We start from the raw sequence: 23,844 nt of genomic DNA, 5'->3' as shown, positions 1-23,844 counted from the left end.
CCAATATGTTTAAATGAATAATATGGTTCCTTTCAATGCCCTGATCCCTGTATTTTGAGATTTAGCTATATTTAGATCTCCATATAGTTTTAAACTTTAAATGATAGAACTTTTTGATTGATATACACTGTGGAAAGCGCATTCCAAAATGGCACCTGTTTTAGAAGTAATTTGAGCGCCATTTTAAATTGCAATCATGTGACCGCAAATTGAACTGGTCAGGTGATTTGGTTGTGCCTTAAGGGAATGATATAAAAATGGAGTCTGGACAAGTTACAGTGAGATTACACCTGATGAAGCCCTGATGTAAGGGCGGAATGCCTGGTGACCCTAGGAGTGCTGACTCCTAGACCCATGATTCTCTCAGTAAGTCCATTTCTGTAACTATGGTATGTTTTTCTACTAAAAATGAATACATTTTGAATGTTTTTAAAAAAGCGCAGATCGAGTGCCCTGGTTTTGTGTTTCAATACCTACCTACTAATACTGATTAAATGTATACAGATGCCAGCACGTGATTGTTACTAGGGTGTTTTTTTTCAGTGGCTAGTTTCTGAAGCCACCCAGGAGGCACCCACTTACAGATGCTGGTGTTGTGATTGAGATATATATATATCTGGCAGAGTCAAGAATGACCACCTTTGCATAAAAGAACTATTTTATTCACATTTATAATATCTCTTTTTTTCTCTCTAAATCACATTGTTCAAGCACAGTTGTCATCTGCAAAATCCTGCAGTACATCTCACTAGTTCAAATAAAATTCCAACACATTTGTTTTGTAAGGTACAAAAAAAGCTTAAATCAATAAAGCAATCATGTGCATCTCATTATATATAACAATGTTCAATGCAAAGCCCAAAACACAGCAGCCATGAACTAAAGGACCAGAGACCAGCATTGCACACTATTCAAGCAACCTATAACCCATTGTATCTTAAAAAGCTATTAAGGACAAGGCAGACTGGTAAGGGGTGCAAAGGGGCAATTGCCCCCCAGGCTGGCTGGGCTGTTGCCCCCATGGGCCAGAGCTCCAAAATGTAAAACAACAAATAAAAAACGACGACATCCTTCAGGATCTAGCCTGCCACAAAGGAATTCAGTGAAGCACAGCCTGGTCAGATTCTGTGTAAATGGGGCGAGGCATTCATCTTGATTTAAGCAATGTAGCAGATGTGCCTGGGTAGCGCCCACACATGGGCCGCAACAGTGAGCGAGAGGAGGCTAGGCTGCAGGGGCATGTTAATACCACTCAGTGGCAATGTATGCATTTAACTAAAAGATTCTGTGACCCTAGATTGTAACGTTGGTATCACTGCTCCCCATACACCATTGGTCTGTCAACAGCTTATCACGACTCATACTTGCCAAGGAAGTAAGGGTCCATATCTTATTAGAATGTGTCCTTGGTTTGATTCTCTGATTGCTTCCCTTATATTCTGGTGAATTACTTGATCACCAGTGTGTTCATACAAAACAAAATGTACTAGGATCCAGAATGGCACCCATGGATGTTACTTAAATAGTTGTTATAGAAATGGCGTTGGACTGTTTGTGGTACTTACCTTTGGACACAGGTATGGATATTGAAAACCACACATAGAAAGATGTAATATACAGGTATTCATTATTAGAAGACAACTAAGGGGGTCTTTCAGAGTTGGGTGGATTTTTAATACAGCTGAAGGAAGTTACCAGCTCCGACTGTGGTATTTCTGGTAATCAACCGTACTCAAAGTTGAAAAGCAGCAAAGGTGGTATTTCTAGAATACCTCTAGGGCTATTTCAGATATAGAACCTCTGATGGTGGTAATGTAAAACTTTTTTTTTTAACATTTTCTTTCAGCCATTGTGATGGGAGAAATGGATTATGTACAGTAGTGGTTCATACCACTACTGTTGATTTTTTGTATGCACAAAAGGGTACATTCTGGCCTTCTTATGCCTTATATGGGTAAGGTGGTGAGAGGAGGCAATCAGAGATGCCCACTTTTTTACTCCCTCAACTGGGCTATTTGTAAAATCGCGTTTCTCTCTACCCGTGCTCTGTTCTGTTCAGTAAAAAGAAAGATTTAAAGAAATGTGGGGTGAGTTTCAATGCTTTACAATTTATTTTAAGCATACTGGTGAGAAGGCAGGATGCCAAGTGAGGATCTTATGTTGTGGTGGGTGGGTACACAGGGTGCAAGTATGGGTCTTGTACAGTGGGCAGGGGAGGCAGGAAGCCACGTATGGGTATTTTGCCATGCCAGCTCCAGTTTCTGAGAGCAAACCCAGACCCCCTGGTTCATCAGTGGCTCTGCTCCACCAATGAATGATTTCATTTTGCCACCTCTTTACATTGCTCTGAAAGTAAAGATGTGCTGGGAGGAGATATAGCTTTCTGACAATTTACAAACTGTAACACATTGAAAAGTGGGATTAAATCCCAGCTTTCCCATTTTACCAATTCTATTATCCGTGTGAAATTGTTTTACTATGCTTGGTATGTGTGAGAATTTCCAGGGGTCCGGGTCTCTAAGGAACCACAAACATAACTGAAAAATAGGTTGCAGTAAAGGAAAGTAATGTCTACTATATAAATTTAAGAATTTGTGGGAGGAGCAGAGATTGGTATTGAGATTACTTGGTTTGAAAGTTTGAGCTGCTGCACAATGGGCCAGAAATGCTAACTTGCTCCCCAGGACAAATGTTACCAGTTCCCCCCCCACCCCTGCTTAAGGGACATGTGACAGGATCACATCAAGCCAGCCAGCCTTTGTGTAGTGGCTGGCAGCATAGATATAGGGTTTTCTTGCTTGGAAAGCCCCATACCATAAATTGATGTCACTTGGTTGGAACATCCCAGGTTCTGAATGTAATTTGCACTTGGAAATTCCTCCCTCATTTGTATGATATAGGTATAGAATATTATGGGTTTCTCCCCTTAGCTTGTTGCTTGCTGAAATATTAGACCTTAGCTTCTTGCTAAATGATCAAGCCTCAGCTTCCGGCTGTTTTATCTCTGAAGCTTCAAGCTAAAATATCTACATGTCCTTAAGTCCAGGACTCTACGTCATGGGTCGTTGTGTCTTGGTTCTTAAGCAAAATGCTGCTTATACCTCCAACATGGAAATTTCAATGCATTTGATCTCTCAGCCTACTCATAATAGCTATGGGTTATATGTAAGCATATGGGTTAATGTACTGGCCGGCTCAAATCAACACATGTAAGCGTGTTTGCATGCATGTATGTATGATATGATCAAGCTATCAAGCAGCTTAGCGCTTTGCTTAATAAATGGTTACTAAAAAAGATAAATGAATGAAAACACAGAATACACTGCTTTCTTGCTATGTAGTTGCTTTCAATACAATGATAATATAGACCTTGTGGAGCCGCTTTGAGCATTAAGGCACTTTTATACTTCTGCTGTTTGTAGCACTAATGTTGCTAGTCCAAATATTGCATGCTTTGCAGTCCAGACTGCCTTTTAAGCATGAATCACACTGTTTACACTCTCTCTGCCATTTACAGCCAATAAGCCAATGCTAGTTCTGCTATTATGAAGGGATATTCTGAAATGAGATGGGGCTTCACCTGTTGCTCCTACCCTACAGGGCAAACTGGAGTGAAACACCATGGGCCTCATTCCGAGTATGGCGGTAAGGGATAGCGGCCACCGGTAACGAGACCGGTGGCGGTAATCCCTTACCGCCATACTCCGAGTTCCCTTTGCGCCATGGAGGTTTTAACACCTGCTTTTAGCAGGTGTTAAAATCCATGGCGCTAAGGGACCTTGATGTTAATTACGCCACCGTAATTTACGGTGGCGTAATTAACGCCTTCCCCACTCCCATTATGCCCTATGGGGCAAAAATGGGAATGGGGAAGGGTAAATGGGGATTGGGGAATTACCGCCCCGCCAACCTTGGAATGGGGCGGTAATTCCGCCATCCACCAAGGCGCTGCCGGTCCGGGTACGGCGTCAACCAAGGCGTTAATAGCGCCATTGGTTAGCGCCGTACTCGGAATGAGGCCCCATGACATCTCTAGGGGGTTTTAAGACTCGAACATGTTTAGTGCACCAACATCTGTTTCTTAGTGTTAATGTTCATTAGTCAGTGCTAGGGATTCTCAGCGCTTGGGTTTGATTCTCAACTTTTGAATTATTCTGTGTGTTTACGTAAACCGAGCTTTGTTTTGGTAACAAAATGCTTCTAACATTCGGTGCACTGATGAGGTTTTTCTCCAGTGCGTATGTGCTCATGACGAGTAAGATTGCCTTTTTGGCAGTTATTGCATTGGTATAGGTTTTTTCCTGTGTGTGTTCTTCGATACAACAGAAGACGGTTTTTGTGACTGAAGCATTTCTGACAGTCAATGCATTGATACAGTATTTCTCGTGTGTGTGTTCTCTCGTGATCGATAAGAGGGCGCTTAAGACTGAAACATTTCATTTCTGACATTCAGGGCACTGAAAAGGTTTTTCTCCTGTGTGTGTGTTCTCAGGTATAATAAGATTACTTTTATGGATTAAGCCTTTTTGACATTCAGTGCACTGAAGGTTTTTCCTCCTTTGTGTGTTTTCTGATGCTGAATAAGATTGTTTTTCTGACTGAAGCATTTCTGGCATTTCCTGCACTGATAAGGTTTTTCTCCTGTGTGTGTTCTCTCATGTTTAATAAGATGACATTTATTAATAAAGCATTTCTGACATTCAGTGCACTGATAAGGTTTTTCTCCTGTGTGGGTTCTTTCATGTACCATAAGATTGCTTTTGAGACTGAAGCATTTCTGACATTCAATGCACTGATAAGGTTTTTCTCCTGTGTGTGTTCGTTCATGATAAGTAAGGGCGCCTTTATGCCTGAAGCATTTCTGACATGCTGCACTGGTGAGGCTTTTCTCCTGTGTGTTCTCTCATGAACAATAAGTTTACTTTTATGACAGAAGCATTTCTGACATTCGGTGCATTGATAAAGTTCATCTCTTCCTTGCATTTGCTCATGCACAATAAGACTAGACTTCTGACTGAATCTTTTCTGACATTCAGTGCTCTGAGAAGGTTTTTCTGTCATCGCCATCTCCATGGCTGGTTTTGCTATAAATACACATACAGTGCAGGACAGCAGAAGGCATGGAAGAGACTTGCTGATGCAGGCCTACGGACTCAATGGTGCAGTTTAGGTGGTCAGTGTGTTGGAAACTCATAGAAATGTAGCTTCAATGGGAGCACATGTGTGGAACATCCCTTACCTTAATCCACATCCCATGCCTGTAACCCTCTGTATCCAGTCTTTCCATATAATTATACCCTCACCCTCAATATTCAATTTTTCTAAATAGCATCCATAAATCAATCACCTTGCTCTACAGTGTTCGGATGTTTGCCAGCTAGGTTTGATCTATGCAACACCCGATACATGCCAAAGCAAAACTCATTCCAGGATGAGGGTACACATGGATAATACTTAGATGTAATGGATTGAAATAGCTGCAGTGCTCCCTAGAGAATGCTTACATCTTCTCAAATGCAGCTTCACTCTGGATTGAATATATTGTTGCTTCCTCTATGGTCAGCTTCTATAGGTTGCCCCATATACTTCACTTGATGGATCTTGCTCTACTAATGATGACCTGATCATATTATCCTTGGGTGTGCTCTCTCATGGTAAACCTGGTATTTTGTGAAAAGATTTTCTGAAAAGAAACAGCAATGAGGTTTCTCTTCCACTACTGTCACGGGAGATCAGAATTCATTTATAACTGAGAACTGAGGTGTCTCCTGTGTGCTTCACAAAGATATAGTCCATATCCTGCTTCAGTTCAAGAACATAATGGGCTGTGCTGCTGGATTCGTGATGTACTGTTGGATGACGTTTTACAGTTGGCAGGTGAACAAGCTCCTGTATACCATGTAATTATTCAGACACCCATGTCAGATTCTCAATTCTTAGTGCTTCATGGTGTATAGCTGAAATAATATGTGGGCTTGAAGACCTCACTTTTTTAAGCAGTCCTGTTCTGGGCTCTTCCAATTCCTTCCTTATCACATCTGACTTCTGGTTCCCTTTTCCTTCCAAATAAGCCTCCTTAGGGTGTTAGCTTTAGCACGTCAATAAATCATCATTTCATCTTGTCTGGCCTGAGACAGTCACCTGCAGATTAAAAGTGAAAGGTTATGTTTATAGATGTTCAAGTGTAGCTAGAAACAGCATTAAAGAAATGCAAGGAGTGTTCTATGAATTAAAACAAACAATTGTAATGTTTCCATTCTGTACACATGGGAGGTGATTAGAGCCCAGTAAAGAGTTCCACGGTATGGCAAAACGTAACACCGATTTCTAAAGCAGTAAGAAAAAATTATAATAAATCAGTCACCCTTTCTTTGTGACACTAAGAAATAGGCTGGGCAGAATGCAGCCAGCCCACTGCATCAATGTAATCCTTCCACAGGAAAGCCTAGGGCCACAGTCACATTTCTGTCGTTTTTTAAAAGAATAATTTAAAGAAATGTTATTAGGATACAGTGACCTTAATAAACCCTTTCAAAGACAATTAAATCGAACATTATGTTGCAAAAGGACTGGTAATGGGGCTTGGTGATCTTATGTGACTCGCTTTTCAATAAATTCAACATTACAACTACCCAAGGCACGTGTTGCATCTCCATCTCCATCTCCATCAGCCCTCAGCTACATAATTGCACTGTTTGAATTACCTGTGAAAGGCCTCAGGTGCCTACCAGGTAATAGCAGAAGTGGATTCAGAAGATGGATCCAGTGTTGCTCTGTCAGCTGCTATTCCAACCACAACATAGCAGTGGTCATGCTCCTAGCAGAAACATAATATGATGGGTCTATAACAATACTAAAATAAAAAAGGGGCGGGGGGAATAGATGTAATCAGGTCAACTATAGATCAACTGCTCTAATTGATTGTGAGCAGCAAACCCTTTGCATCACTAGTTCTCAAAGAGCTGGGTGAGGGAAACCAGAAGACTGAAATATCCAGATTAGGAAAAAAGTGTGAATGTCTTTGAATGGTTTTATTCTGGTCTCCCTTCGGCGGCAGGCATGGTACAAAAGGAACTGCAGATATATTTGCAGCCGGGATTGACCTCTCTGCAAAGTATGATTTAGTGAACTTCTTGCTTTTTGTGGAAAATTGGTGGGATGGGGATTCCCGGAGGCTCTACTTAGAATCCTTATTCAACTCCACTCTGCAGCGTACTTTCAGATCAGATAGAATTCATCAGGTAGTTTGTCAGAAAAGATAGAGACGCATAGAGGGTTGGAACAGGGGTGTGTAGTTGCCCCTTGCCTGTTCGACCTGTATGTCTCAGATCTTGGAAACGCTTGACAAGGTACATTATTTCCCAGCTTGGTAGGGCCATCTTTGGAGAAGATGGCAACAGATGCGGACAGCATTATTCTTTTTGGTGCTACTCATTTGGCCTACAACTAATGATTAAAGTGCACAAAAAGGTCTGGGAGCCCCTCTACCAAGAACGAAAACGGCCAAATAACCTGTTCTAGTGGGAGGTGCCCACTCGGGAGGGTCTACAACCCTCTTCTAGCTCACTGTACCTTTCACAGAGGAGAAATAGCCATTTGCATATCAGTCTTTGAGGGTCATTACAAGGTTGGCTGTAAGAGGTTAACGGTGCCGGATCCGTCAACCCCTTACCGCTGCATTACGAGGTCCTTTAGCGGGTCCCGCTAAGGGTGCCTGGTTTTACCAGGTGCCCTTAGCGGGACCCGCTAAAGGACCAGCATGCTAACAACGGGCCCGTTGTTTGCATGGTCCCCATTCCCATTGAGCCCTATGGCGGCTCGAATGGGAATGGGGATGTGTTCCCTGAATGGGGAAATACCGGGTCCTCCAGGGTTGGAATGGCCCGGTAATTCCCCATTCAGGAAACCTGGTATGCGGTATGGGAGTAGCCATGGCGGAAATAGCAGCATGGCTACCTCCAACCTTGTAATGACCCACTTTGTCCCGCCCACAAGGGCAGTACAGCACCCGAAATGCTAGGCAATTCTCCTCCGAACAAGAGTACCAACAGCAACCCCAGACACATGTTTCGGCCTAGTCGGGCCTCATCAGTGAGGTGAAGCTGTGCCTCTCTAAGCACAATGAGCAAGGGGTCCACATCTAGATTACCTGGTGGGCAGAGCGGCACCCGCAAGCACAACATGTCCGATGCACCGGCACCGTTATAAATGGTGCTGGTGCATCCAACCTCCCCATTCCCATTCAGCTCTATTGGGCTCAAATGGGAATGGGGAGTAATGGATTCCGGCCCCTGGCAATGGGCACATACAACGTCCGCCAAGGTCGGAATGGCCCTGTACATCCGCATTGCCTGGGGCCGGAAAAAATGCAACTCCGACGGCAGCCGTGGCTGTGTGACAGGCACGGCTACCGCCAGGTTTGTAATGAGGCCCATTGAATTTTGGATTATGCCTTCAACTAGAAGCATTTTATTTTTAATTGGTTGTTCAAATTTAGGAAATGCGTATGTCTTCATGTTTATTACATATATAGGAAGTCAGTGGCTGCATCTCCTGAATAAGTGTGCCATACAAAATACCAGAAACTAGCTGAGAAGATTGTACTTCACCAGACTTTGATATTGCTATTGATTGGGAACAATATTACAGTTGATTCTGCAATTTTATTTTCATTGGTTACATTTGTAAAGACAGAAAAGGACAGTATTTGATGGATTACATTGTCAAATGTTTATTATGTAATTCAACAAACTACTCAAGATTGATTGAACCTGTTGCTTGATTTAGGAAGAAAATATATTGTTTGTGATATGAAATTGAGAATTAAATGTTTTAAATATTTTCAATTTTTCAGAAGACGACGACTGAAATTTGAATTTTAAATTACTGTTGGGAAACTTTTCTCCATTGAGTGCGGTTCTTCTCCTTATCCAGAGGTGGGTAACGGTACAGACACATTTATTTTAGGGACTTTTGGCTGGGTTTCGCCTTCACAGCCTGCACTGATAAGACTTCTAACTAGTCTGACTTCAGCTGGAGTTCAGGTGAGCTTTGACCTCCTCTTTCTCCTTATCTCACTACCCCTTTCAGTCCTCTTTTTATGTGTTTTGTCTGCTTTTTTATTACTTTTTCACCGCTTTCTCGCACACCCTCTCTCCCCCTGCTCAGCCCTCTATCCTCCTGCTCAGCCCTCTCTCCTCCTGGTCTTTCTCCCCTCCCCATAGCCCTCACCCTCCCCCATTGGGTGCCGACCTCGCTACTACGAGCAACATCGCTGTGCTGGCCTCACCTGTGCTCCATTTTGCAGCCGGAGCTCAGATGAGCTTTGACCCCCTCTTTGTCCCCCGACCCCTTTCAGCCCTATTTTTCTGTGTTTTGTCTGCTTCTTTTTTACTTTTTCGGCGCTTTCTCGCATGCCCTCTCTCCCCCTACTCAGCCCTCTCTTCTACTGGTCTTTCTCCCCTCCCTTTAGTCCTCCCCCTGACCCCATTGGCCATCAACCTCCCTACGGCAAGCAACATCACTGTGCTGGCCTCACCTGTGCTCCATTTTGCAACTGGAGTTCAGGTGAGCTTTGACCCTCTCCTTATCTCCTGACCCCCTTTCAGCCCTCTTTTTCTTTTCCGACACTATCTTTGAGCAAATAGAACTCTGCTTCGCCTGAGAAGAGTGTTCCCATGTTGTGGGCCGGGAGCCCTCCCCTCTTCCCACCCTCCGCCTCTGACTGGCCAAGAGGCCACCAAAAGACAGACACTCAGGGCAGCCGCTGCCCAGGCAGCCCCTTCGGTGAAGATCCTCAAGGCAAAGCACAGCACCGGAAGAAGTAGCAGCTCCAGACCGTGTTGGCCCGTGTTAGCCTGTGGGGCCTGCAGCCGGCACCCAGCAGCCACTGACTATGTGCGGTTATGGGCAGGGGGTGTAGCCATTACTGCCCCCCCACTAAACTGACCTACCCCATCCCACCTTATTAATTCTCTAATAGCACTGGGTCCAATGTACACAGCCAATAGTTTTTTTAAGGTAAAATTAGCCTAATCTATTGTGCCAGATAGCCATATTTCGCATTTAGCCTGATTGAGCCAGATAGCTATGGACCTAATTACAAGTGTGCTGGTCCGGTAACAACGATGCCGGTAATCCTACCGGCACAGTTGTTACCGGACCGGCACACTACGAGTCTGCAGACGGATGCCGTCCCGCCCGCCAGGGTCTCACCTGGTGGGCGGAACGGCACCCGCCTGCAGACTTTCACAGAAGCACCGGCACCGTTATTAATGGTGCCGGTGCTTCAGTCATTCCCATTCCCATTGAGTCCTATGGGTCCTATGGGAATGGGGATGGGGATTAACCATTTACCAGCGCCTGACTTCCGAAACACTGGGGTTGTAATCCTCTGGTGTTTCCGGCAAGCCAGGGGCCGGTAAATTTTGCAAGTCGGCGGCAACCCGCCGGTAGCACTGGAAGGGTTACTGCCAGACTTGCAATGAGGCCCTATATTTGGCACTTAGCCTGATTGTGCCAGATAGCAATAGTTCACATTTAGCCTGATTGTGCCAGATAGCCATAGTTTGCATTTAGCCTGATTGTGCTAGATAGCCATAGTTCGCATTTAGCCTAATTGTGCCAGATAGCCAGAGTTCGCATTTAGTCTGATTGTGCCAGTTAGTCATAGTCCGCATTTAGCCTGATTGTGCCAAATAGCCTGATTATGCCTGATAGCCATTTTTCACATTTAGCCTGTTTGTGACGGAAAGCCTGTTTGTGACGGAAAGCCATATTTCGCATTTAGCCTGATTGTGCCAGATAGCCACATTTCCCATTTAGCCTGATTGTGCCAGATAGCCTTATTGTGCCAGATAGCCATACTTCACATTCTCTCCAGCACCTATTAGTTTGTAGCCTACATGTACCAATCTCTATTTAGCAATTGTTACCCCATATAGATCCACTTTGTTGCCTAGCCTTGTATCACATCTAGGAGAACTGTTGTTTGGCGATATCTCACCACTAGACGAACTGTACTCTAACTGCGTTAGCTACTCCAGAAAAATTTGTGAGCACTAACCCGCATCACAATCAGCTACAACGATGAATATTAGCTTACATCACAACTAGACAGAACTGTGAATATTGGCTTGCCACATCTAGACAGAACTGGGAATACTAGCTGGTGTTTCATCTAGACAGCACTGTGAACATTGGTTTTCATCACATCTAAAGAGAACTGTGAACATTGGTTTGCATCACATCTAAACAGAACTGTGAATATTGGCTTGCGTCACATCCAGACAGAATTCGTGAATATTAGCTTGCGTCACATCTAGTGAGAACTGTGAATATTAGCTTGCGTCACATCTAGACAGAACTGTAAATATTAGCTTGCGCCACATCTAGACAGAAGTGTAAATATTAGTTTGCACCACATCTAGACAGAACTGTGAATATTGGCCACCAGCACAATTAAACAGAAATTAGGGGGATATTCAGGAGCCGCATCTAGATAGAATTTGGAGATTAGCAGGCACCAGCTCGAGAAGGAATTGAGAAGGTTAGCATGTGTCACGTCTAGATAGCGATGCCACTAACCAACCCCACTAAAAAAGAAACCACTAAAAAAGAAAATCTCACTCCTCTGCACACACCTCTCACACTCTAACTAAACACAACCACGCCTTTAAAGCATACCAAACCACACGCACTTCACTACACCGCAACAACAAAATAAATCACACATATCCTTGCGCTTCATTCTGCCCTGAGGACAAGCGCTGTTCAGACAATTGAAAAAACCTACCGGCGGACCGACACTGTGAGCGGCTCCTCTGCTCTCGCCGGATCTCCCCTCGCTTCCTGGAGGAGGCGGGGCTACTTCGCCCACGTGACTCGACACGTGACTACTGAGGCGCATATAACACCGAAGCTACTGCCCTCGGCTGTTTGGCGAGCTGGGACGATACAATCAAGTACACAACACAGCCCAGAGCCGTGTGGGAAGCAGTCCGCGGCGAAACCAAGAGTGAAGAGGTAAGTCCTCTAAATGGCCGATCAGGGCCCTCAAACTCGTGCTAAACTAAAACAGTCATTACAAATGCGTGACTACAATGTTAACATGAGGTCATCATGCGAGTTAAGGGGGAGACCTGACCAAACAGGGTCGCTTGAAGGGTATGATTGGTCAAGAGGAGAGCTCGATGAGCGTGTGGAAGGACAAACACTCTCATGTAATCCATCCAATGGGTCAAACCAGAAAGTATGCAATATACCAGCATTGCTCCTAACAGGTGAACAACCAAAAACTTTAGTACACATTGTGTCAGAGAGTCTAAGGACTTCAAAAATAGCCTCCAGACCAGCTGATGAAACCGACATGTTACTTAAATGACCATGGCTAAGAAATGAGCTTCCACTTCGTCCTCCAGCCGATACCGCCGATGGCGCTTTGCGGGTGGAAGCGGAGGTCTCGCCACGTGTGGCAGCCGTGGAAGCGGACCTTAGCGCCACCGCAAAGACAACGATCGACGGCCGGACTACCTGGAACCTGGAGAATAACATAGAAAGCGCTATAAACGTGATTGAAGTGAACATAACGGCCTTCCAATCGCCGTTTGACGTAACCGATATCGAGTTACTAGAATTAGAAGTACCTGTAAACCAGAGCGATTCTGGCCTGGTCAAATTCACTTTTCCCTGTAATGTCCTTGATGACAGTGCAAGCCGGTCCAACCCTGTACACCCTACATCCACAATACGTGATGCAAATCAGGCCCTGGAGCAAACACCTAAAATGCCGCAATCGACAAGTACGCTCAATATAAATCAAGACCCCTTGTTGGAAGCAAAAAAACTAAAGCCAGAGAGAGGAAAGGGAGTACCTGGCATCCTAATACAAAACACGTCGTCAAGAGCAAACTCCCAACTGGTATTAGCAGAGTCCAGTACCCCAAAGATAAACACTCTTGGAGTAGACTTAGCAGGTCGTGAAGCCAGGCTGACTGAACGCCTAAAAGCTGACTTTGAAAAAATGAAGGAACGCCTGTCTGAGAGCCTCATAATTGATAAAAACAAACAAAAAAAAACAGTGTGCTCCTCAAATGTCAAATCTCTGATGGATGAATGGACAAATGCTCATCAGAACACAGCTCCGAATAGTACAGATCGACAATGTTCAGATGACCAAATGCGGAACAAAAATGGCGATGCTAGCTGTGGTGAAAATCTGTCTCCCCGGAATCAAAACACCACCAATCAAGCAAACACGCTTAACTTGAATCGACTTACAAACTCATCGACAGTAAGGAGCTCCTCATACTGCTCCACTCCAAACATACAACAACACATGAATAGAGCATCTAAGTCGGGGAAAGGGACTGCGGACCACGCAGCGCAAGGCATCTCCGACTCGAGCATATTGCCCGATGAAAACAACTCAGCCGATCTCCACAAGGAGGCCCTTTCATTTTCGAAATCAAATTTGTCAGCCGCAGCCGCGATACAGATACACAACAATGTCCTCGCAGCAACTTCACTAGCGTTAATTCCATTTACAAAACTATATGAGAATCTCCACGAAGCAGTCCAAAATAACGGTGCATATATGGTCCAGCTTAACACCAAGCTTTCAAAACTAGAAACTATGAATTTGATGTTGCAAGACCGTCTGGACAAAGAAGCTGAAACCTCTAAATTGTGGCATAACAGATTGAATGAAATCACAGGAAAAGACACTGCCGAAAGAAAAACAATGATGGATACAATAACTGCATGTATGAAACACCTGTTGGAAACTAAGAGTGTAAAGCAAGTTAGTTTGACTGAATTGATTACTATGGAAGCTAACAAAACGACTCCCGTATCAAATCCGCCTGAAGTGGATGCGGCTTTCACCTTGAGCGACGGGAGTTATCAGCTAAACCTTGGAAAGGGCATCAAGATCCCCGGGGCGAGCGTGACTCCCGCAGTCCAGAGTGCCGTTATTCTGAGCGATCCTACCTCCGTCATAACTGCTAATCAACTCCACAGCTGTTTAAATGCAGCACCTGCTCCTGACTCAATCGTCAATGTAGTTACAATAGCAACCAATCAGCATCCTGAAACAACCGAAATACCTTATCCACCAGTTGTTGCCCAGTGTTCGTCAGCAAAAACATCATTCGGAATTTTCAATGGGCCAGCTAAAACGCTGACGACTAAGATCCCTACACAGAATCTGCAAGGGATCAGTTCTGGTCCTATTAAAAAGAAACAAAAAGAAAAAAAGAAGCATTGTACAGTAAACAAGCAAACCAGTAAAACAAAGAAGTTTATAAGAAACTTGACTACACCTGCCAAACTTGGACTCTTCGAAAGAGGTACTAAAGGTGAGTTAGTAAAACCGAGATACACAAAAGAAATGAAACTGGTGGAATCCAAATCGATTACACCTCAAAAAAATAACTCTAAAAAACGTCAAAGAATAGACTCAGATGTCGAATCCGTTCATTCAGAGTCGTCATCTGATGCTTTATGTAATCTCTCTACATACTACGATGAGAATGAGGACGAGCCAAGCGGGGAGGAACTTTTCGATACTACAATCGTTCAAAACAAGATGGAAGGTGTGGTCGAATTGGCCAGGAAGACAACACTAAACCCATGGCTTGCAATCTCGAAGTCTGGCAAAAACGATACTGTACCTGAACATGTGAAATTGAGAGCATCTGAAGCACAACTGACGGGGAAATCAGCAGCTCCTCGCCAAGCAGCTAAACAAGTACAACGCCCTGGTAGCGACGAGCGGATCTCAGTAATGAAGGAGACTTTGAACCCGAAACAAACGGCCACACAGAGACTTAAAGCACAAAAACACTTTGAACAGGCAACGCCCAAGGAGAACAATGCCATGGTAACAAAAATTCTTATTGAAAATGTTTTTGTAGACGAAAATGAGGTCAATCTAAATAGAGGAAATGTTATTCGACTTTTTCACTCAGTTCCAGCACTCAGAACGGTGTCCTCTCAGGACATCCAAATCGTCGAGTACATCTCTGAGACATACGCAGACAGAGTCTACCTCCATATAAAATCACAGGCGGTCCGCAAGACAATCGTATCGGCAAAAGATGAACTCTTATTCTTGGGTTTCGAAGTCTCTGAAGTGCAGACTGAAAAATCTCACATCCAGTCAGAAACCAGACTAAAAGCCTTGAACATATCGGGCCATGCAAATCGCCGTGAAGAGTTACGTCAGCATCTAATGACTGCCCCAGGACCACAACCGTCGACAAGCAAGTGGAAATCAGGAAGGACTAATCATTAACTATGCCAGAGTTGGGAAGGAATCCCGCTGACACTGATTTCCTGGAACACTCGAGGTTTCCATCATTTGTATGCTGACTTTCCGGACGATTTGACCAACAATCTAGCCATTTGTCTACAAGAAACATGGTTGAGGACCTTACCGACTAAAGATGGATATGTGACCCTGTTAAATCCGGCAAAGAAAAATGCACAGGGCCGCCCGTTTTCTGGACTCATAACCATGATTAAAATCGGAACCGCCTGGGAAATTATCGAAACGGACAACCCAAACATCTTCGTACAAAGTACGTTATTACAACACCAAAACGGGAAAAACTCCAATAACCAGTACATCCTGATAATTAATATATACTGGAATCCTGCTCAGATAACTCCAAAAAAATTCATATCTTCCGTAACGAAGATCATAGATAAATTTCAACAAATAGATGGTGAAATTTGCATTCTTATTTGCGGCGACATGAACACATCCTGGTTTGACTCAAATAGATGCTATATCGTAGAAACCAGGAAAGAAGTGTCACGCCAACAATCGAGAAGTGCACTATGGTCTCTCGCAATGGACGCACGAGATTGCGAAATGATAAATGGACGTGTAGAGGGCGACACACCACCGAAATATACCTGGAACAATATGGGCCACAAAAAAATGTTGGACTATTTCTGGATCTCAAAGCACTCATGGCATAAAATCAAGAACTTGAGAATTTTGGAGACATTAAATAGCGATCATGATGCTCTAGTTCTAACTATGACTCTCCCTTCAAAATCAGATGGAATGAAAATGAACCAGAACCTAGAGATAAACAATGGGCATAATAGATTAAGAATAAACAGCAAACAAATAACTAGGCTGGACAAAGACTTCCAAAATTTGAAATGGACCAAGGATACAGTGCTAAATTATTGTATGCTCTTACCATGCAGGAAAGAAATTTCTCTTTTGAAGTTGCCACCTCACAAAACACATGCCCATGATTGGAGCCTCAAAGTCAAGATGGAAAAAAAGAAACTGCATAAAGACATACATAGACTAAAAATTGAGGGAGGGGTGGAGACTGCGTTAAGGATAAAAAAACGTAAACAAAAATACCGCAACTGGGTGAAATCCTATGCCCACATGCGCGACCAAGAACGTGGTGAAGCCATGTTGAAGCTCATAAAAACAAACAACTGTAGAGAAATTTGGCGAATCATGAACAAATTTGCTCGTAATCAAGCCGACACAATGGCTAGTGGAGTCGCTGAGAGTGACTGGAAAAACCACTTTAGTAAAGTGTTTGCGACTGAAATTAACCAAATGATCCCAGCCCAAATAGAATCCAAAGCTAAATGGGATTGTGATGAGAATATCGAAGACATCAGTGTGGCCATACTAAAACTTAACAACTCCCGTGCTGCGGGCCCAGATGGCATCACCAATATGATGCTGAAAGCCAACAAACAAGAATGGGCGGCCTTCATCTGTAACCTGTTTAAAAAGATTGCAGAGCTGAGAAAAATCCCGCCTTCTTGGACAACAGCGATTATAGTACCCATTTTCAAGAAGGGTAATCGGGCGGATCCGGCAAATTACCGCCCTATCGCTTTACTTGACACAATTGGAAAGGTGTTTGCTGGCTTCTTACAAAAGAAACTTTCTGCTTGGGCTAAGTTGAAGAATATCAATGACTGCCGTCAAACCGGCTTTACCAAGGGAGTCGGCACAGAAATCAACTTGACCTTGGTAAATATACTAAAATTGAATTCCTTAGAAAAACGGTCAAAGTTATTCATGGCCTTTATCGATATGCATCAAGCATTCGATACAATAAATCGCACAAAACTATGGCAGAAGCTAACCATTTGGGGCTGCCCAGAGAACTTACTACAACCCATTAAAGCCCTACACACGACAACATCTATACAGATCCGACTAAACGAAAAAGGAATTTTGTCAGACTCAGTGATGACCCATAGGGGCGTGAAACAAGGTTGTCCGATTGCCGTGTGTTTATTTAAACTCTACATTGCGGACATGCCGTTGGCATTGAAAAATGTAAAGTGTTTCCCGCCTAAAGTAAATGGACAGCACATCAACTGTTTAACGTATGCTGACGACATTGTTCTAGTTGATACAACCCAGATAGGACTGCAACGTCTCTTAACTAAACTACACCAATACATGACCACAAACGACTTAAAAATAAATGTAAAGAAAACTAAGATAATGCAAATTGGATTGGCAAAAGGCACCAAAAATAAAAAATTTGTGTGGAAGATCGACGCCAATCCAATTGCTGAAGTTAACGAAATCCGATATCTTGGGATAACGATAAACAAATCAATTCGAGAATGGAGCTGGGCTCAGGATATCACACAACGTATGAAAACGCTGGCAATTCAAGGGCGTCGAATTCACAATCTTTATGGCAAATTTTCGCTAACACCTGTTAGAACATTCTACTATCAAAAGGCAATACCCGCTATCACCTTCGGGTCAGAAGCTGGGTGGAACTTAGACTATCAAATTTGGGCCAAGCTTGAAAGCATGTTTTGGAAGACAGTGCTTCAGTTACCAAAACATGTTTCAATTATTGCCATTAGACACGAGTTGGCGCTAGATGAATTATACTCTAGTGTCCTTTGGAAATCTTTAGCGCTTCTACGAAAAATGAAGATCCCAAATCCCGAACCAGCGTATGAAATATTTGCCTCATCAATCGGACACCCGCACACAGATGTAACTTCAAAATGGGTCCAAGGAGTAAGGGAGATCATGCTTGCTGCAGACATCAAGATGGAGTTGCTCCTTGGGCAACCCCAAATTGCAAAACGCAAGTTATATGAATGGGCCTGGATGACAAACTTAGGAAAACTAGATAAGTTAGTATCTGCACTAAAACTTGGACCTATCAAGATTCAACAGAATGTAATGCCAAGCTACTTGGTGCAATTTCCATCACGTTACCATCGAGACAAATTCCTCCGCCTGCGACTAAATGTCATTAAAGTAAAGGAAATGCTATTTATGAGACGTGATCAGTCCACTTTGGATAATATCTGTAGACATTGTGGAGATGCAGTAGAATCCTCTAGACATTTAATAGCAGAATGTGCAACTCTCAAAGATCTACGAACACTCCATCTAGCGAAGTTTGCGCCCTCAAATATGAATATGGACGAGTGGTGGTTTCGCGTTTTAAGTGGAAGCTCGGTCCACTTGACATGTGCAATCGTAAACTTCATGGATTCAGTGATACATTGAACAGAAAGTGATGTCGACGATAGCGAAGAACGGCGAGACCACCGAAATACAATTAAATAGAGATGGGAATGAGAAAATGGGAAGAGCTCTGAAGTAAATGCTGTAATCAAAGTGAATGTTTTGTAACAAAAGTTTGTAATAAACTATAATTTACAAAAAAAAAAAAAAAAAAAAAAAAAATATCCTTGCACAACAGAACATGACGGCTACCAACCGAAAGCAAACCTAAGCTCAGCGAACAGTGTTAACCGGACTGAAGCTGCCAACAGCACATCACAGCTCTCTTGCACTTTCTCCCACTCGTTCCCACTAACTCACCCTACCCCCTTTCATTTTCAGATTCGCAGAGCGCCAGGGGACCACCCGGTGGTGTGCGTGGTACAAATGTCCTTTAACATAAGATAACTATTAACCAGAACAGTAAGGATCTGAATACATAGGTACAGATGGTGTCCAGACATTTGGTCGACCTAAAACTGGTCGAATGACATTTGGTCGAATGACATTTGGTCGACGCAATTTGGTCGAACAACAAATGGTCGAATTTTTTTTTTTAATTATATATTTATTTTTCGGGTTTTCGTTTTTTACAAAAATGGGTTTTTAGAAAAAAAAGGGGGCTGGGGGGACCCCCCCAAAAACAAAAAAAAAGGGGTGAAAATAAAAAAAATTAAAAATTCGACCATTTGGTTTTCGACCAAATTGGTTCGACCATTTGTCTGGTCGACCAATTTTTTTCGACCAAATGTCTGGTAACCGGACAGATTCATAAAAAGAAGCGCAAATGAACAGAATGCGCTTGTTTATGAATTTTTTATGCTTGGATAAATGCCCACATCACCTGAGCGTTTCTGGAGGGGCTGGACAGTTGTGCAAAGATGCGTTGGACAGCCCTCTTGCATGCATTAGTGTTTGCCAGGCTCTCAGCAACCACATGATTGCTGGGAGCACATTTCACCAAGGAGGGCCGTTAAAGGGCCAGTCTCAGTGAAATGACCAGGAAAAAAGCTGTTCCATACCCATTTGGGGAATGGAAATGAAAGTGTGACAGCTGCGGTTTAACCTGCAGATCTCACACTTCAAAATAAAATCATGACAGGGTCAGAGGTCACCCTGCAATGATGTGTGCTTTCTACCTTGCATGTTTCAAAAGGCACATGGAGAGTGATGGGGGGACAGACCAATGGACGAACCCCCAGTTCTGAGGATTTTTAAAGCGCATCCCGAAATCGGGATGCGCTTTAAAATGCCCAGAAACATCCCCTTATTTGCACAAATGTGCATGGGGCGGGGAAATCGAGGGATTGAGAGTCTGGCCAATAGAGTGCACCTGCCTCTTAGGAATTTTTTTTTCTATATAAATCCAGATTCTAATTGGATTTTTTGGGGAGTATCTGAAGAATAGAGCAAAGCAACCCATACAAATTAGCAAAGGATTCCGTTCCTGCGACGCTGTTTAAAATTTCTTCTCACTTTTTATTCACTAAAAAAGAGCCTATCTTACCCAAAGCGTTTTCAGTTCTCTACACTCTACCCTTTTATGCCTTGTTCATTGTGTGTTTTGCATATAATAAGCACACACATTTTAATCATATGAGGCAGGGAGTAAAAGGTTTAAGTTGCAGTCTAATAGCCAACCATAAAAAGTCACTTGCCACCTCAATTCTATACATACAGACAGCACACCATCTACCATTTCTTACTCAACAAGAGTCCATTATCGCTAGCGACTAGAGCAAATTCTGCTCTAGCCTAGGTCCCCCTCTGGGGACCTCTTTGCCTCGCGATCACACTCTCCTTACACTACTCTTCTCCCTAGCTCCCTAGCATCCCAGAGCCCTAGGGACAGATGCCCTGTCCTTGGCCTGGCCCTGTGACTTTCCTCTCCATCAGAGACTCTTGCTTCGCACTGAGAGGGGCTGTGGATCATTCTGATTGCACCCAAGTGGCCGAGGAAGACATGGCTTCCCCTGCTGCTTAAACTCTCATTGACCAGTTTTACCTTGTCCATGAGGTCCCATCCTTTGAGGTGGCCCCATCTCCCATTGACGTTGTTAGGTGTCTTAATCTGACAGCCTGCTTCTTGAGATGCTAGGGCTAGAGAATGAGGGGCGTTCTTCCGAGCTTGCTACATCTATCCAGGGTTCCATGAGGCCCTCTACTCTTGATGCCTATGCCCGTCATTGCAGGCCATTCATCAATTGGTGTGAACTGGCCCATCTTGACCCACTCACTTACATCCCTGTTCAGATCCTTGTGTTCTTGAAACAGGGATACTCCCTTGGCCTTACCATCACCTCCTTCAGGGCACAACTTGAAGCCATATGGGGAGGAAGGAGAGTTCAGGAGCAACACGTTTGTCTTAGAAGCAAGACAATGTAGCACAATACAGGTTTGAATCCCGATCCTGTGCTTAGAAACAACTCGCTGGTATTAAGCGTGTCATAAAAGAACAATTATAATTATATGTAATGATCAGTAAACTTGGGCCTGCCTTCCCAAGGGGTTTGAGAGTTCCCGCCATCATATCAGGTCCCAGTTTCCCACCTGGGACCAGCCACTTGTTCTTAGTGTCCTATCTTCCGAGCCTTTTGAGCCTCTAGATTCATTCCATTGCTTCACTCACCTACAAGTGTCTCGTCCTGCTGCCTATTTCCGCAGCCAGGCAAACTAGGGGCTCTAATTTGTACTGCTTCCTTTCTCAGGTTTATTCCTACGAGGTTGATCCTGCGGCCTTGACCCCTGTTTCACCCCACAGGGTATTTCATGTTTACGGCCTTGACCCCTGTTTCACCCCACAGGGTATTTCATGTTTACGCCTCCATGAATTGGGAGGAAGGATAGCTCAGGGGCAACGTGTTTGTCTTGAAAGCAAGGCAACGCAGTGCAACACAGGTTTGAAACCAGATCCTGTGAATACAAAACCACTCGCTGGTATTAAGCGTGTTATAAAAGAACAATTATAATATAATTATAATATTGCGTACTTCCCATCTTGGACCCTACCACTGCATAAAGCCCATCCCTTCACGCATTGGATGTTGACAGGGTGGTCCAAATCTATATTTTTGATAGAGGCACTCAACTTTCTCATCAAAAAATACAAATAGAAGTACTGCATAGCTGGCAACTGCCCATAAAGGTTACCTTCGGCATGTTGTTGAGCAAACATGTTGCATGCTGGGAATAGACCTACAGGCACATATTTAACGGAACAAGGGAAACTACAACTCCCAGAATCCAAAGCTTTGTCGGGTATCATGTTTGCAGAAGGTGAGTATCATGGCATAGTCACTTGGCAGCAATGACTTCTCTACACGCGCCCTGGGAAGCAACTCTCCTCATCTTACCCCTGTCCGGGTATTTCTCTGTAAGGACTTTGGGTGGATTTCTCTACAGTGATCCTGTATGGATTCATTCCTTGTGATCTCTAAAAGGATTCCGTGAGACCCAAAAGCCAGAGACCACAAACTCGAAGTTCTCTCTGAAGAGTGAAGACTGGGGTTCAAGCCCCGGCGCTGTACTGAGGCTACGCAAAATCACTGTAAACACCAAAGTGCGAGATGTAAGTTATCAACGCATGCGCAGACGTAGCCTCAGCGCTGCATCTCGATACTAGTCATCAGGGCATGCGCAGGCGTAGCCTCAGCAGTGCATCTCTGTACTAGTCATCAGGGCATGCGCAGGCGCAGCCTCAGCAGTGCATCTCTGTACTAGTCATCAGGGCATGCGCAGGCGCAGCCTCAGCAGTGCATCTCGAAATCAGTCATCAGGGCATGCGCAGGCGTAGCCTCAGCAGTGCATCTCTGTACTAGTCATCAGGACATGCGCAGAAGTATCCTCAACACTGCATCTTCCTAGTCATGAACGCATGCGCAGACGTAGCATCAGCACTGCATCTTGATACTAGTCATCAAGGAATGCGCAATGGTGGTCTCCACACTGCAGTTTAATACCAATAACCACGCCTGCCCGTCGCGTGCTCTTGATGGAATCATCAGGGCATGCGCAAAGGCGGCCTCGGTATTGCATCTTGACAAAATGGCACACCCGGGGTCGTTTTTTTTTTATTGCCCCGAAGCGACTCAGGGTAAACCTAGTGTGACCACATTTAAAAAGTACAAAACCGAGACAGGGCAACTAACATAAACGTAGGACTAACTCTTGAAAGTGTCTGTCAAGGAACTACACTTCAGTAGCGTTTGGAGAAGGTGGTTTAAGTGTTACTTACTGTTCAAAGAAAAAACATAATTGATCACAAACAAACACTATCTTAAGCTGTAAAATGCAGCATTTCTTCTGTGCGAGATTGTGCATGCCTGCCTGCCTGCAGGGCAAGACTTAAGGGCAGCAGTGCCCTGGGCAAATTGGCGCCCCCCCTCGCTCTGCGTGCCCCTGGTTGTAAAGTGGCAGGGTGGAAGGGGGGCGGGGCCAGGATGAACCACTTTGTTTTTTATTTTTTTAAAACCTCCTCGCTCTGGCGAGTAGGTAATGATATGAATAGGGCGCGTCAGCACCCCATTGTCATTAAATGAGCCCGCCGCCGCTGGTGCATTTAATGACAATGAGGCGCCTGCCACGCCTTCTGCCACTACGCCAGCTCAGAGGAGCCCTTGAAAGACTCCCGCAAGCTGGCGTGGTGGGGGCTAATAGCGCCCTGGGGGGGCGTGGAGCCCCGGACATTCACCCGGCTCACCCCCCCTCCAAGGACAACTCTACATGCCTGCCAGCCAGCTATGAAGACCTACTACAAAAATCCGGGACTACTGCAGTTTCCAATGTGAACATAATCTTAAAAAAGGGGGACAGAGCAACACCAAATACCGGGACAGTTCCGACAAAACAGGGACGTCTGGTCACCCTAGTGTAAACCCAATGTACTCTCATCAGTCGGAGATCATTTAATTGCCCCTTTCACAGGGCGGTCATTGTTCAGCTCACCCATCCGCCTACCCACCTGCCAATGTCAGCTCTCCTGAGGCACTGTGGAGCACTGGGGACAGGGATGGTATTTTTCTTACTGGTCATCTATGATAGATGCCCAGTAAAAAAAAGACCAAACCTGCCCCCTGTGCCACCCAACTCCTCGCATACACACATAAAACTTTCACAGGGCCAGTTCGCCCAGGAAGAACCTCCCAGCCTGCAGCGTCTCGAATGGATACCGACTACAACATATGGGAAGGGCCGGCAGAGCCGGAAGGCGAAGCCCGCCCTAACCAAAGCCCTCTACTTAAGCCCTAGATCGTCTGTCTTGCCCTGTCTGGGCCTGAAATCCATCAGAATCTGTCATGCTGCTA

General features: G+C 44.4%; 1 long non-coding RNA gene across 1 annotated transcript; it reads right to left on the bottom strand.

Moving 5' to 3' along the window:
• Positions 1–640: 640 nt before the first annotated feature.
• Positions 641–22,110, bottom strand: LOC138489283 (uncharacterized). The gene is made up of 2 exons (XR_011274768.1): positions 21,895–22,110; positions 641–6,141 (listed from the first exon to the last, which is right to left on the bottom strand). It is a non-coding gene; the product is annotated as an uncharacterized lncRNA (long non-coding RNA).
• Positions 22,111–23,844: the final 1,734 nt, after the last annotated feature.

This window comes from Ambystoma mexicanum, chromosome 9 (genome assembly GCF_040938575.1).
Source record: "Ambystoma mexicanum isolate Mex_15411 chromosome 9, UKY_AmexF1_1, whole genome shotgun sequence".
Classification (NCBI taxonomy): Eukaryota; Metazoa; Chordata; class Amphibia; order Caudata; family Ambystomatidae; genus Ambystoma; species Ambystoma mexicanum.
The sequence above is the reverse complement of the archived record's forward strand: the minus strand, read 5'-3'. Positions and strand labels throughout refer to the sequence as shown.